The 16,844-nt window shown below is 38.0% G+C and overlaps 1 protein-coding gene across 4 annotated transcripts in view; it reads left to right on the top strand.

Annotated features, from left to right (window-relative positions):
- The window catches only part of LOC6053570 (frizzled-4), a 68,048-nt gene that overhangs the window by 48,442 nt on the left and 2,762 nt on the right, over positions 1-16,844 (top strand). The window lies entirely within an intron of this gene.

Here is a 16,844-nt window from a genome sequence, read left to right as displayed (position 1 = left end):
TGAAGACAATTATCGTAATGCTCGTTAATGCATGTAGAGGAGGATATTGTGGGGCTTCACTCCAATGAGTTTGGAAAAATAGTGGCGTAATAGATCTCCGGCATCAATAGGTTATATGTTTTGTACCATAAAATGGGCAAAACATACATAATAACATTGTAAATTGTATTTTTTCAAATAGCAACTTTCGACAATTAATAGCTCTTCAAGTTTGATTAAAAGGTTTAATCTTTGATAGATTTATCAGATCTTCAAAATGTATGACTCATCGATAAAGTTTTCAATTACCTACATAATTTTCAACAAAATATCAAAGATTTGGCTTTTTAAAAGCATTGAGCATATCTCCAATAAAAATGGGTAATGGTGTTACTTGTTTTTCTAATTGTTTGAAGTTTGTTAGAAAATTCCCGAGCAGGGGTAAATAACACGAGAATACCTAATTTTGGTATTACTTGAGCAAATAACAGGGACCAAAATGTGCCCTTGGTTGCCCAGTAATAGATGGTAAAATACCATTAAATCATACCAAGGGCACAACAATACCAAACCATGTTATTCCAAGGATAAAATAATACCACAAAATAAACATTTCAATACCAAGTTGAGGTCTTCTGGATTTTTGAGCATTGCTTGAATACCAAAACATGGTTTTATTTTGAGGTATTCCCGCGCCCTTAGAAAATCAGATTTTGGTATTCCTGTGGTCTTCCACATACATGATTTTGGTATGATTTAATGGTATTTTACTATATATTACTGGGCAACCAAGAGCACATTTTGTTCGCTGGTATTTGCACAAGTAATACCAATTTTTTTGTATTTTCATACCATTTTTAGTGCAGCAGTTGCAGTTAGTAAAAAAACGGAAATGATCCATATGCAACAGCCAAATCTACTCACCTGATGATTCCATGTTGTTCTTAGTGATATTCTTCACCGCATCGAATGCATTTGTCATTGATGAACGGCCTGTGCTTGAAGTTCTTGAAGATTCTGAAAAATAACAAGTGTTACTAAAATGAAACTGAATTGAAATTCAATAAAATTCAATAATCTGTCGATTAACTTGTTTTGCAAAGTATTTGGTTATCCCGACTTAGAGAAATTTCAACGTTTTTAAAAAAAATCTTAGTGAGTATATAAACGAAACTAAACTATTGGCACTACGCCCCCGGGGCATGGCCTTCCTCTAACGTGGGATTTCTGCTCCAGCGCCTCTGACGAGACAGGAGAAACCGGGACCGACGTTTTACTTCACCATCCGATAGAAGCTCAGTGGATAAGGCGGGAATCGAACCCGCGTCTCATAGCATCATCGGGATCGGCAGCCGAAGCCGCTACCCCTGCGCCACGAGACCCAGTGAGTATATAAAAAAAACTGAAAATCGGCTTTAACATTTTTGGGTTTCAAGTCATTTTAGCGCAAAATTAATAATCTCGTCAAAATTAAAAAAATCCCATAGTTTCAGAGGAATTTAATGAAAACTTTCAATACCAAAATAATACTAAAATGTGGCATCCTGACTTAGAAATTTTTTCACAATTTCAAGCAGAGGTGCATCGGCACGGCACGGGTGCTGCTCTTGTTCTTCTAAGAAATTCATTTCTTAAGGGGGTATATCAAAAATGTTTAAATTCAAGTTTGAAATTTCTTTTTTCAATGAAAGCATTCGCTTTCAAACATCATTTTAGGGCAAAATTAATTATTTTTTTAAAATTAGTCAAAATTTTCCCAAAGTTTTAGAGGATTTTGATAAAACACTTTAATACCAAAATAATACCAAAATGTGTCATCCTGATTTAGAAAATTTTCTATAATTTCAAGTCATTTCTTCAGGGGGTATATCAAAAATGTTTAAAATCATGTTTGAAATTTCCGGTTTTCAATAAAAGCATTCGCTTTGAGACATCATTTTAGCGCAAAATTAATTATTTTGTCAAAATTGGTCAAAATTTTCCCATAGTTCCAGAGGAATTTGATAAAAACATTTTAATACTAAAATAATGGCAAAATGTGCCACCTTGACTTAGAAAATTTTCCATAATTTCAAGTCATTTCTTAAGGGGGTATATCCAAAATGTTTAAAATCATGTTTGAAATTTCCGGTTTTCAATGAAAGCATTCGCTTTGAGACATCATTTTAGCGCAAAATTAATTATTTTGTCAAAATTGGTCAACATTTTCCCATAGTTTCAGAGGAATTTGGTAAAATACTGTAATACCAAATACCAAAATGTGGTGTTCGACCATTGACAAATTCTGCAATTTTGCAATATCAAAACAATACCTTAAATTGGTATGATACCACATTTTGCTCTTGCATAATCCTTAAGACAAATTTGAAAGGGTCCAGGAATACAAAAAATGGTATTGATACCAGAGAAAGGTATTATTACGCATTTCCCTTGTTATTTACCCATGCTCGGGATTCTGTGACCAAAACAGGCATTTTGCATCAACAAAATTTCCATACAATTTTAGCAGTCGTCCATACAAAAATAGAATATAAAATTTTTGTTTTTTTGTTCAAAGTTAAAATTGCCCCAAAAAATCGAGGATCGAAATTAATGTTTTTATTTTGCATAAGCACATTTTTTTCGGGTATATATGTATACTTTTTTCTGCAAAGTTAGATGTTTGAAAACCATTGATGGTAAAACAAATTAATTATTTGCTCAAACCCCGCCTAGCAGAAACCTTCAGACAAATAGGTTCAAATTTAGCATTAGCATTAGCATTTGGAGGACGCCCCACCACCGGAAGGCTCCACAACGCTTATCCCACTGTTTGGTGTGGTTGTGTTAGACCCTCATCCGGAACAATAATCCAACACGGGAGGTACCATGTCTTCATCTTTTTGATGAGTGTGTAATACAACAACCCAGGGCATAAGGGGGTCCAGGCCGGGTCCAAGCTATCCTCAAGGACTGGAAGGACCGTTAGTAAACACCTATCTAAAGTGCGCTGCGCAAGGACCCCTACGTCACCTTTGTGGTATAGATGTTTGTAGGGAGGTTTTGGACTCAATAGGGGGATGGCGTCGCTATTTTTAGTCCACTTTTTCCACTTTTTCTCAATCGAAACCGACTACTTTATCGACTTCGTTTTGCTGGGCGAGAAAGGACGCCGTCTATTTTTATATGATGACTCAGCACTTTTCCACTCTTGCATTCAAAAAAAACAGATGGCAGCACGATGTAACGCTACGTCCCTATGTTAGTAGGAGAGGTAGAACCCTAGGATACACCTCGAAAGGCATTGCGGGTTTGGTTGTAACAGTATTACTAATTCCAGTCTAGGCTCACCAAGTCGCCATGGTTAGCATTTTTGCTTACCAATCCAAAGGACGGGGGTTCGAACCCCGCCTCCAGCGACTTTGATTTTTCGTTCATATTCAGCATTTCAAGTATTTCTATGTCCTTAACTTTCTCGAAGGGAGCAGATGGGAATCGAACCCAGAACCATACGCTTACAAAGCGAACACCGTAACCATTCAGCCACGGCCGCTCCCCACCTTCAGACAAATAGGTTCAAATGCAAAAAAAAAAAACTAAAAGGAGAGCTCAATTCTATTTGCATTCATTGCAAATGCACTGCATTAGGGCCCCAGTCCAACTGACTGTGTGGTCCACCCCGATCACATCAAAGCCCCTTTCCATCGCGGAGTTCCTCCCAATTAGACATTGCAAATTCACCTCGCTCACCATCAAAGACCGCCTCCGATTGAAAAAGTAGATGCATCGACGAATCCGTCCATCTCCCACGATGTCCGGACGCTCGCTAATGTTCCTGCCAATCTCTGTATGCGTCGAAACCCCAAGAAGCAGCCAACACAGGGAACATTACTTATTCCCATCGCGCACCCCGTCATTGTCAGAGGCCGATGCAATCGTTGGTTTGAGCTGAACTTCTTTTTCGCAATACCTGTATGGAACATTAGCCTTTTATGGATGCCGTCCAAAACGGACCAGTTTTAATGGACGCACTGCCTAGTTTGGCAAACAAGTTTTTCCAACTTTTCTCAATGCTCTCGCCGAGATATAGCTTCAACTTTCCGATGTGTTTATGAACCAGGAGAAGTGATTGCTTCTCATGTTGAACAAATTAAAACACCGCTAATGTGCCACGTGCAGTTGAACATACTAAAACCGCACTACATGGGATCATCCAGCAATCAATCAATCCACGGACTCAACTGAGCGTAGCTTTCACCGTACAAAGTGTAGGAAATTCCTTCACGAAGAACCTTAGTAGAACGGTGTTAATGCACTGGTTAAACATGCTGGATGAAATCACTTTAGGTGAGTTATGATAGCTAGTGCCTTCCTACTGTGACTCGAATGACTCCCTGGTCAGGAACTTGTTTGTAGATTTGCTCCCAGCCGACCGAGTGCGCAGCAATGAGCAATTCCAAATAAACGATCACCGCGAGGAAGATCGATCACTCGAGCAAGGGGTCCACCGGCACGCACCCCTCTTGACTGCGGGGTGAGAGGTGCTACTATTTGTTTGCGTTTTCATAAATATAGTAAACGGTCGACACTCTTTCTGGTTTGCTGGCCAGCTCACGTTTTTTTTGTACTCCGCGGTGTAAATATTTGCTGTTTGGTTAGCCTGCTTATTTTACTCTTTCCAACACTGTGGTCCTGCTGGGAAGTGATGGTGTGCTGTTGAAACTGTAGATTTAATTGTTTTCAAAAACACAGTTTGAAAATTATTTACTTTAAATGGAACTACTGGGTTATTCTGTAGGTTCTTTCCAATTGCCGTTTTCATTTTTTTATAACAAATTTAGTCGTCGTAATCTGGGTGATGAAAAGACATAATGCGTAACGTGATTTCCGAATGATCCTCACTACAACATCATCCTCACACCTGTAAACATAACGTCATGATTCGAAATCCGGACACTTCGTAGAATATCATTTTTGTTATAGCTGACAAAAAACATGTAATAAGTTGGAAATGTAGAAGTATCATCAGGACGTAGTATAAATAGTCAGTTTCAAGAAAATGCTTGCAAAATATGTTTTTTCTAAAAAAATTTCATCCGAATTTTAAAATTCCGGACACTCGATTTTAAATATGAATCGCACAAATTTGGACTGAAATGTTAGTGAATGGCATTCTTTAGGTCTCAACCGCCTTGAGTCACTGAAACTTTGGTTTATTGGACCTTTTAAAAAAAACTCCAGAAGTGTCCGGGTTTCGAAGCGTCCGGGAATATGATTCATGGCGTTATAAAAAGTATGAAGATATGTTCAAGCTCATGCGTGACATCATTTTTAATGCTGAATTTTTTTTTAATGATCTGTTTTTGAAACAATTTAGGCATATTGGAACTATACTTTTTGCTATAAATTTAGTGTTTCGCGATTTTTGAAGCGTACACCAAATGTTGGGAGGTCAAAGAGAGTTTATTTTGGCTCCCGCGTGACGTAAAAAAGCGTTGGAAGGGGGTCATTACTTGTGATTTAGCACACTGAATTAACTGTTAACGGAATTAGATTTTCCGAATGTACAATTACACTGTCTGTAATAAAAAAGAACATGTATTTTACTAGAAGGAGACCGCAGTGCCAACCATTTGGATGGAACCAATCGACCTAGGACTCCAAAAACTATCACTTCAACAGTTATACAAAATGCCTGTCTCGACATCTATCTTCTTAGAATTTGTTGACTTCAATTCCTCAAAGCTACGACGGTACCGACTTTCATTCCCGGCAAAAAAAATCGATTTAAATTCAATGATCGATTACAAAAATTGCTTCTTTTGGCGAACATTAAATTGGTTCCACTTTGATAGTTCAAAATTGAGGTCACTTTGGGAACCACTATTCAGCACCCAGGTCGTAATATTTGACAGAGTTCGAAAGTTGAGTGATCACTGACAGCGCCGGTCAATATCGTCATTTGGATGCGACCGTCAGTTGACACCAGGGATCTGACACGCATGCAGTTTCCTGAAGTCCCCACCAGAGGCGCTGTCAATATTTTTTACGTATGGTTTTTATAAGGTCGTATGAAATAAATACATAATTGTTTTCTCAAATTATGTTTTTTGTTAGTTTCTACCTCGGTTTTCACTTTTTTTTTGCATATATATGCGAGATAGTTACAAGCATTACGTTATTTTTTTACATTTAACATTTATTATTTAGATCAGTAAAACAAAGTTCTACTTGAAGAAAAACAAAACAACACACTGGACTGAACTAAAAACTGAATAGCTTCAGTTTCCTTGAAACAAAATAAAATATGTTTGATATTTCCTGTCCGTTGTATTAAAATGAATTAAGCTTTCAGAATACTAACTAAATTTCTGTGGAAAATGCTTAAAACTAGCTGTAACTGAACACCAAAGTGCTGATATGCCAACCTTAGGTTCTCGATGGAATTATATGCTATTCTGTGAACTTGGGTTCAAATTTGAGATGAAACATAAATCTTTCTGAAGAAAAAAAAAATGAAAAAAGTTTTTTTTTATGTAATTTATGTCCGGTGCGCATACGACCTTTTCAAATGCCACGCGCTAAAAACATGGTTCGATCTTGGTTCGATTTTGACTTCACTCGCTTTGTATGTGGATGACAGTCTTGTCGCAACCGTGGTTGACACACAAGAAGTTGACACGAAAGAGCAGGGCTCGTTCGTTGGAACTCTATCGAAATTCCGATCACCTTAACCATGACAGCATTCAATTGACTGCTGTCACCACACTTACCCGTACAAACAAGAGAGTGATAGGAAAAGATAGCAAGAGAATCATGCGTGCAGTCGTGTCGCCCGGCTGTTTCAGTGTTGCGCTCGACGTTCTTTCGTGTCAACTGACGGTCGCATCCAAATGACGATAATGACTGACTCAAATATTAGAAAACATCTGTCAGTGACCGAGTTTTGAGTATTTTTTGTTACGTTGCTATTTTTGAATTCAATTCTTGCAATATTTTGCGTTTTTGATATGAGAGTTCTGTGTTTTTACCTCGTCTTCGATCGGACAATAAATAATCAACTGCCTGCTCGAAATCGGTTCACCGGACACCGGCCGGTTTTAATATTATTCCGTTCACGCCCCATTAACATGTTGTTTTCGCCCGCAAATCACACCGGCCTGGACGCGCCGCAGACCGCCATCAATGCATAGGCCAGCGAACACGATATCAACTTTCAAAATTCTGCACATGTCGCACTAATGGCAGTAGTTCCCATCGAATTTTTATTAGCGCAATAAAAATTCAAGAAGCGTAACGCGCATGTATCGGGTTACCCTTTGCAGGCTTGGAGGTTACGTTCCCTCGAATGTCCCGCCAAAATTCACACGATTTTGTGTGCCTTTCTGATCGAGCTGGGCTGCAGTTTTGCGGCCCGAACAATGTAGATAAATTGAAAAGGTGTGCAATGGCGACATCCCATAATGCACAAAACACCTTCTTCCTTTCAGCCGAAATAAGCAACGTGTGCAGCAATACCCGGGACTCGATGCGCAGGCCAGCCTGCATCCTCCTGATTATGTTCGCGCATGAGTGGCCGGCCCCCTAAATCATCGCAGGACAATCCACCGGTGCGGAAAGTGTGAAACGGAAATTCGAGATCAACCTCTTTGAGACCGAGTGCCGCCGCCATGCAGGTACCGCAGCCCTTCTATTGTAGAAGACTTCGGCGAAGAATCTGCCAACACAGCAAGAAAAACTGCTTCCAATTAAACGACGTTTCGAAGGCCGGGGCGCGAGCGCGGTCGGTAGCATATTTATGCTGAGCTATGCTAAGAAAAGGCGGCGGCATGGTTCTTAAAGAGGAAACGACCTCATTTGCATCGCCAAGATGAAGATCGGGAGCGCGGCCATTGTTCGATCTTCATGGCTTGGACTCCTTGTGGGTATTCCAAGGTTCCACAAAATCGGACCGAAATCAGGAGAAGCTTTTTGTCTTTAAATTTATGATTATGCAGCGGGGCATTGTTTTTGCTCCCTGCACGAGAACAAAGCAATTCTGCAGGACGATTCGGCAGGACTCGGCAGGAGGCAGGTATTGGGCGAGGTGGTTCTACTGTATAAACATGAGAACCCAAACCCGCACCGATCGAAAACGTATAAATCATGGCTTCTTATAACGAGCACACCTCCGCACCCTCGACCTCATTACGTGGACCTTCTGGACCACTAAACTGATGGTTTTGGTTCTCAAAGGTCAATCGATCTGCTTAAAAATAAAAAAAATTCATGACTTTTACTCAAGACCTAGTTGATCGTGTAATTGTTTTACATGTTACTTCTCACCTCATCCCACGATAAGCCCCCTTAACGGCCCTCCCCTGCTTCCAGATCCCAGCAGATTAATTTGCTGCCGTCACGGCTGGTGACTTGCCCTAACCACACTCTGCTCAGTTCCCTTGTGCATATGCTTCACCCTCAAGAATCTTGACTCCAAAAACAGAGAGGATGCATATGTGCAGCACACTCTTTATAACAGCGTTAATTCACTCCTCATTCGGAAATTGATTTATTTCGTATTATTGCGCGATTACACTCTCAGAGGGACCCCTTCTTCTTGTTTACCGGCCAATGCATCGGCTGCGGCTGCACTAGGAAAGTGTTGAACGGCCTCAAGTGCTCGCAGCAACAGCAGTTGTGTAGGTAGGTACTTCTGAAGTGGATGCTGGGCAGAACCCACCATTTCAACACTTGAAGCACAAGAACAACCCGGATGACCGCCGTAGAGGAGGAACTGGTTTCTGACCCTCACCACACCATCGGTCTGCAAGCGAAGCCCTCAGGAATCCAATAAAGCCTTACGAGAGAACGCGCGTTGAGGCATAAATTATGCATTTTTAATGTCCGTTGCACTTTTAACTGCAGTTGCAGTGTGGGGGCTGCGCTTCGGAAGGGCGATGTCTGCATATAACGCACCTCGTTCCCTGCTCGCGATGCTGCTGGAGAGGTTGCTGCAGGGGTTCTACTTGAAAAACTTGTGATTAAGAAATTTTAAATTTCTTTTTCAATATTTGTGTAGTTTCTGACATTGCGAGAATAACACATTTTTCTTTAAACATTTCTTCTTATTAACATGAGATGTTAAAGTGTAGTCCAGACTCAACTATCTGAAGCTTTGAATACCAGAAGTTTGATTATCCGAAGGTTTCTAGGTAACTTTAGAAATTCAAATCATGGACATTTCTTTTTTCTAAATTTTATTGATTTGCTTTTTAGTCAAATTTGGGTGGTTGATTGCCTGTTACGTTATCAAATGCATTTTCTCAATATTTCATTTCTGCCATTTTGGCCACCAACATTTTTTTAGATTTCAGACTAGACACCATTTGTTACAAAATTTAAACAAAAAGTAAATGTTCAAGGTTTACCCAAATTAACCAAAAATTTCTATAATTTTACCAAAATAACCATATAATACGACTGAGTTTTTTTTAATTTAATTTCTTGTATAATTTGGGGTCTCGTGGCGCAGGGGTAGCGGCTTCGGCTGCCGATCCCGATGATGCTATGAGACGCGGGTTCGATTCCCGCCTTATCCACTGAGCTTCTATCGGATGGTGAAGTAAAACGTCGGTCCCGGTTTCTCCTGTCTCGTCAGAGGCGCTGGAGCAGAAATCCCACGTTAGAGGAAGGCCATGCCCCGGGGGGCGTAGTGCCAATAGTTTCGTTTTTTCTTGTATAATTTTGAAAAAAAAGCATTTTGCATTGGGCCGTTGCAAATAATAATAATTTCGTGAGTATCTTTCGCACCCCACATCAAAATCTGGCCAAAAAATTAGGGGGGTATCAAAATATTTTTTAAGAAAATTTCAAAATGTCAATAGAAATAGAAGCCTAATTAACTGACAAAAAATTGAAATGCATTTACCTGCGTTAAAAATCAAACATTTGGGCTGATTTTACAATATTTGGATTTTTGACAAAATTCCGATGTACAATATCGCAAAAAGCTTTTATTTCGTAATTTTATTTGGCGATTCAAGATATTTTGGAAATAAGTTATTGAAAAACAACTGAACTAATGTATAAATGCATTTTAACACGCTTTTTCCATTCAAATGTTGAATGTATAACTTTAGTAATTTAATTTTTTATTTATCAGTTTTTTTTCTTTGAGGGATATAAACTTCCAAAAAAATAAATTTATTTAAAAAACAGCTTTTTTATTTTGGGTTTTTACAAGACAGTTCTAATTGGACGCTAAATAACTTGACAAAATTGATGAAAATCAATACAATTCAGATATTTTTTTTACAAAAAAATCATCAATAATTCAATTTTTAACAATTTCAGACAATCAAAAAATTTTTTTTTTCAATTTTTGAATATCTGCTTGACAAAAACAAAAAAATCTATTTAATTAGATCTTTTTTTATATTTTCCTCAAATTGTCCATTTAACTTTTAAAAATTCAGTCCAGACTCGATTATCCGAAGGCCTTGAAAAAAAAAATCACTTCGGATAATCGAATGACAAAAACAATACTTTTTTCGCTGTCTTATTTTTGATTGTGAAGCTTAAATATGACCCCCAAACTACTCTAAAGATATTTAGAATTTTTAAATCTAGGATGGCGGCCAAAATAGCGGTGATGAAAAATAGACTAAAATAATGTTACAGAATTCGAATTTGATGTAAAAAGCAAGAAAATTTGTAAAAACAAACAAACTTTATTTTTGTTCATGATTCGATTATCCGATGTTCCATACAAACCTTCGGATAATCTAAACTTCGGATAATCGAGCCTGGACTGTGTGTCAAAATTTGGTCATTGCTGTAGATTTTGTTTAAAAATTCGACGGTAACATTTCAAAAGGCATCATGTACATTTTGACACTTTATGGGTTATTGCATATTCTGAAAGTACTCCTAATAAGCTACCTCTCCACCAAAAATGAGCAAAAGTTACTTCAGTAAAGTCCGTTTAATCATGATTTTAAATAAAGTAACATAAACAAAATCTCTGCCATCAGCAGTCCCTGTTTATATAGCCCTGTCAACCTGTCAAACAAAAGGCTACATAAACCTCGTGACGAAAAAAAAGCAACATGAAAAAAGCGCCATGTACATTCGGGGAAGAAAAACGAGTCATAACAAAGCGTTCCCTCAATGACAGCAGGGTGATATAGACGTTGGTGATTTCAAAAGAAGTTATGTTTGTTTTTCTCAAATAAAATTACGGAAATAATGTTTTATTGAATTTGGATGATCAAGTATCAATAAAAGCAACGTTTTTCATCGTTTGTTATCATTAGAACATCTTATTTTGCTTTTATATTAAAATGGGAATTGAAAATGGATGCTCAACATTCAAATGCGTTTTTCTCAAAACGCATGGTTTGTACATGATGCTTTTTGAAATGTTGGCGTCGAATTGTGAAAATATATATATCTATGTAAATAATATGTATAGCTATGACAAAGTTAATTTATTAAATTTGTTTTATTTGGATTTGTCATTTTCCTATTGTTTGAGATATTATCAAAAAAAAACATCATCTTGATTATTCGGTGAAACATCTTTTTCGAAAAATGACTTGTCACATTTTGAAGATGGGCAATGTGTGTAAACAAAGTGAAATAAATATTTTTGAGTTGTACTGACAAGGAAATTCACACAAAATCATCAGCAGGTTGATTTTTTTTGGAGAATTTCGGGTGCGATTTTCCTTCGTTTTTCATCGCTTCAGTATTTTTCTGCCAGGTGGCGCGGGTCTCGCCTAAAATTGTCCAAGTGTGAGATTCTTGTAGGAAATTTAATTTCGTACAACTTTGTCCAAGGGTGCAAAACGATCCGAGTTGATCCTGATTTTTTGTGATTTTTATAATAAAAAGTATTTTTTAATATATTCTTATATACCCCTTATAATCTTTCAAGTATATAAGCCGATTTCTTTTCATCGCATTGCTAATAACTCATCAGGATGAACTCGGATCTTCTTATACCCTTCGACAAAGTTGTAGGAAATTAAATTTCCTGCAAGAATCTCACACTTGGACATTTTTGGGCGAGACCTGCGCCACCTGCTGCCAAATCCTGAAGCGATGTTTTCCCCATACATTTTAGCGCTTTTCCCCATATAAACTTCAACGATAAAAGCGACCCCTTAACCTTAACCGATTTGGCTCAAAATTGGCACGGTTACTCATTGTTATTTTTTTCTCAAAATAAATCATTTTATTTTGAAATCAAAAATAAACTTGATAATATTACCTTTGGAATCCCTGCCCGGGCTCTCAAGGTGAGGCCAACGAGAAAAGTTAATGCAAGATTTTATGCTTGTTGCTGCTGGTCGATCTTCACCATATTCTTGCTGTTGATGTTGTCCGAATAAAACTTGTATGCGCAGAAGACGAAGTGTTGAACGAGCGAATTTATAATCTGCGCGATAGGTAATCGAAATGGTGGTCGTCGTCGTCGTTGTTGTTGTAAGGCACATACGAGACTGCGCAGTTGATAAGGGAAAACTGTGAAATTGTGCTCCAGGGGTCTTTCAGGCGTTTTCCAACATTGTTGAGGTCGACAGAAGGGTTCTCCCGGTGCTGCTACCGGGTGAGAGATGTAGGTAGTTTAGGGTAATTGTCGCGGCTGACTGAGTCGCAACGGAACAAGGGTCGAGCTTGTTGGAGTAATTGATTGATTGAGCACATAATCGATTTCGATCAGTACTGACGCTTGGAAAGTGCGAAGGAAGCGGGAGTTTCTGCACAGAGGAAATTGCAAAACATTCACTCATTTACTGGTTGATGGATACTTAAGATGGATTGGGTTTGAACCTTGAGTGCTTAAGTAAAATACTTTCAAATCGATGGTCAATTTACTGCTGATAACTTTGTGTTCTTCATTATCTTTGACAACTAATACATTTTTAAGCAACATTGTTGCAATTTGTAAATTTAAGCTAAAAAAAACTTAAAAAAGTTTGATGTCGCTCTGCTATTCATCAGAAAATTTTCCCAAGCGATCGGAAGTGGTCACACATTTTCAAGCCAACGAGTGAAAAAAAAAAAACTGGCGCGCAACAAATTTGCCACATGTGGCCCAGGTTGGTCACGTTTTCCCGCGCAGCTCCGATTTAAATCCGCGTCCCTGTATCCAATTGCAGTGCAAATACCTTCCCACCAACCGATCGACCGAGAGAGAGAGATGAAAATGGTTTGCTGGCAATTGAAATTGAATTTATTTGCGCAACTGCATAGCAAGAAAATGCAATTTATTGTAATGTATTTAAATTGTGGCCTGGTAAAAGCAAAGAGGGTAAAGAAGAAAGATTTGACGCTCAATTTAAACTCGCTTGATTTGGAGTGAAAACAACGATAACCGAAAAGGGGGTAAACTTCTGGTCGAGATGCACTTATGGGCACATTGTTGCTGGAGTTGCTTTACTCGTTTGGGTGCAGTTTATGAGAAATGAAGGAAAAAATTACAATATGGAAATAATAAAGAAAGCAGCCTCCTTCGTTAGCAGTATAATTCATGACCCTGGTAAAGTCATTTGCAATGCGAGAAAATGACAACAACAGAAAAATGTGGCAAAAATTCACTTATACTGGCAGCATTGCACTGAAACCAACCAACTCGATTAGTGGTGTGCTGTTCGGAAATTTGAAATGGTCGTAAAGTTGGAATGAATATGTGGAGTTGAGCTGGGAACTTATTTTCAGCGTGTATGCCTTCTCAAGTGCATTTAGATGTGGGCGTCTAATGCAATTTTGTAGTGAGAGAATTATTGGTGTTGGTTTCGGAAATTGCAAACAGCTAATTTTTTATTAAATCATTTTTTTTCTTTCGTATTGGTTTTAGTGATTTATTTGTTTCAAAAGAATGTTAATCAAGAAAAACTGTAATTTTATATTTTCAAGGACTTCAATGTTAATGATGGGCATGATGCTCCCAAAAATAAGCATTTTTTGCATATTTGTTCATATTTTTTTGTATTTATTATTTGGCTGAAACTTTTCGAACTAAGTCTAGACTTGATTATACAAAGCCTCCACTATCCAAAATCTTGATTATTTGAATGAATGTTAGGAACTTCGGATAAAAGAATCATAATAAACAAAAAAAAATGGTATTTTTAATTCTCTAATTTACATCGAAATTTAGTTTTGTGACCCCATCTTAGTCAAATTTGAGTGGTTGATTGCCTGTTACATAACAGGTTTTTTTTTCGATGTTTCATTACGAAAAAAAAAGATTTTTTTCACTGAGATCTTTTCATACACGCACAAAGCAAAATGATCATCGTTCAGTCAAAACGATCATTGTTTGTGCAAAACTAGAGAGAATTGAGTGAAAAATGTCAATTTCCGGTCTCTTTTCGCTCAATTCTCTCCCATTTATCGTCTAATTCCTTCATTTTCCTGACACTCGCGTCCTACTGGGTACTTTCTGATCATGTTTGTGACTTTTCACATGCTTTTGAGTTCATCGCCCATAAATTTGAGTTCATTGTAAGTGCTCGTTAGAAAACCTACCAAAGAAATCGAGAATATTTCGATGTTTTCGTAAAACAATGATTTTTCCAAAAATTGAAAACAATGTCAAAGAAATTTTTTTTCCCTCTGAGAATTTTGGCTCGAGCCTCGAGTCGATCTGGCTTGAGATCGAGCCGAAAATAATAAGCGGCCGGCAATGGATGGCTTCCATGGTGCTGCCTGCCCTGTCCTGATAGAATTGATTTTAATTCCTTTCAATCAATTTCTAAGCAACCTGTGCTGGATAATCATCACACTTACATGACGAAATCCAGTCTGCCACCCGCTAAAATCACCATCTTAATAATCCAAAAAGTCACCCAAAGGAAAAATATATCTCATAATCTGCAACAGTGGATTTGCTGCAGAAAATGTCACATTTTATAACATTTTTTGCAGTAAGCTCATAGCTCATTTTTGCCCGCGTGTAAACATTTCAGCGATCTGCAGTTCTCACCAACACATATAATGCTGGCCCGTCCCCGAGCAACACTCCAAAGAGAAGATTATGTCGGTGATCTTTCACTCATATTTCATCAAGCGTCCATGGCGCGGTGGTAGCGTGTCGGATCTATAACCAAGAAGTTGGTGGTTTAATCCTCGTTCTGTTTAGGGTTTTTTTTTGTGAAATACAACCAAAAAGCTGTCGGTAATGTCGATAATTGTCGGTAACGGGCAAAAATGTCATACCCCTATATCGCAAAAAATGCATGAGGACAGATTTCATGCAGATTCTGATATACTTTCATGCCGCCGTGCATCACAATCATGCGTCCGCCGGTTGGGTGTATCAACATTTTTTAAGCAAAAAAATGTTAGCATTTTCTGATTTGAATGAATTTTTCTACAAATTTTCCTCATGTTCAAAAAAGAAATTTTTTATGTTTTGTTTTTCAGATCAAATCAGGGTTTTTCGTATCGTTTCAGTATCTTCGGCAATGTTGTAGGCTATATTATCAGAAATAGGGGCTGTTCATATATTATATAACGGGCAAAGATCAGCTGAATCTAGAGAAAATCTGGTAAAAGGAATGCAGGTTCCCCCTTTTGAGCTACAATTAATAGCTAAAACAAATCAGAAAATTAGGAAATAAATCAGATGGAATCCGAATGAAATCATGTTTTAGATTTTCAAAAGATAACACAAGATTTTAACAATAGAAAAAAAATAACGAATCGCGTTTATTCCGAACAAAACACCTGATCCAAATTTATTTAAAAGAAATACGTCATCAGGTCGAAAACAATTCATCCTTCCTACCAAAAATCAAAACTAAAAATTCCTACCATGTAGCCGAATGTATAAAAATATTTAAAGGTAAATTCAACTCAATTTTTGGAAATTTTATTTTAAAATTGGACCATTTTTAAGAGTCTTTTAATTTTTATTTGAATAGTTGTAATCGTACACACCTACACCCAACCGGCGGTCGCATGATTGTGATACACGGCGGCATGAAAGTATATCAGAATCTGCATGAAAACTGTCCTCATGCATTTTTTGCGATATAGGGGTATGACATTTTTGCCCGTTACCGACAATTATCGACATTACCGACGGCAGATTGATTGCATTGCAGAAAAAAAATGTTAACAGAACGAGGATTGAACCATCATCTTCTAGGATGCTGATCCGACACGCTACTACCGCGCCATGGACGCTTGATGAATGATGAGGGACAGAGCGCAAACATAATGTTCTCTCTGGAGTGTTGCTCGGGGACGCGCCATCATTATATGTGTTGGTGAGAACTGCAGATCGCTGACGTGTTTAAACGCGGGAAAAAATGATCTATGGGCTTGCTGCAAAAAATGTAATAAAATATAACATTTTCTGCAGCAAATCCACTGTTACAGATTTTGAGATATATTTTTCCTTTGGGTGTAAAAAAGTAGTAATTCAGCTGCGTGTAAAACGCCTGGGTGTAAAATAAATATTGCATTATTTTATGCAATTTTATGTAATTTCACACCCTGAAATATGTAGCCCATCAGTATAGGGGGATGGCGTCGCTATTTTTAGACCACGTTTCCCACTTTTTCTCATCGAAACCGACTACTTTATCGACTTAATTTTGCTGGGCGAGATAGGACGCCGTCTATTTTTAGACGATGACTCAGCACTTTTCCACTCTTGCACCTCAAAAAACCAGGTGGCAGCACGATGTAACGCCACGTCCCTATGGGAAACCTACTTGACCGAAATGTCAAGCTCATATATGCGTTTATCTTAACAGTTCTTCGTCGGTCTGATGGCCGAGTGGGCTAAGGCGCCAGTCCTTACTGTTGGTGCTGGGTATGAATCGCGTCGGTTGCTACTTTTTTTGTGTTTGAAAAAATTTTACATGCAGTGTGTAATATTAAGGGTT

Source organism: Culex quinquefasciatus, chromosome 2 (assembly GCF_015732765.1).
Source record: "Culex quinquefasciatus strain JHB chromosome 2, VPISU_Cqui_1.0_pri_paternal, whole genome shotgun sequence".
In the NCBI taxonomy this organism is placed as follows: Eukaryota; Metazoa; Arthropoda; class Insecta; order Diptera; family Culicidae; genus Culex; species Culex quinquefasciatus.
Note: the sequence above shows the minus strand (reverse complement) of the source record. Positions and strands in the feature narration are given on the sequence as shown.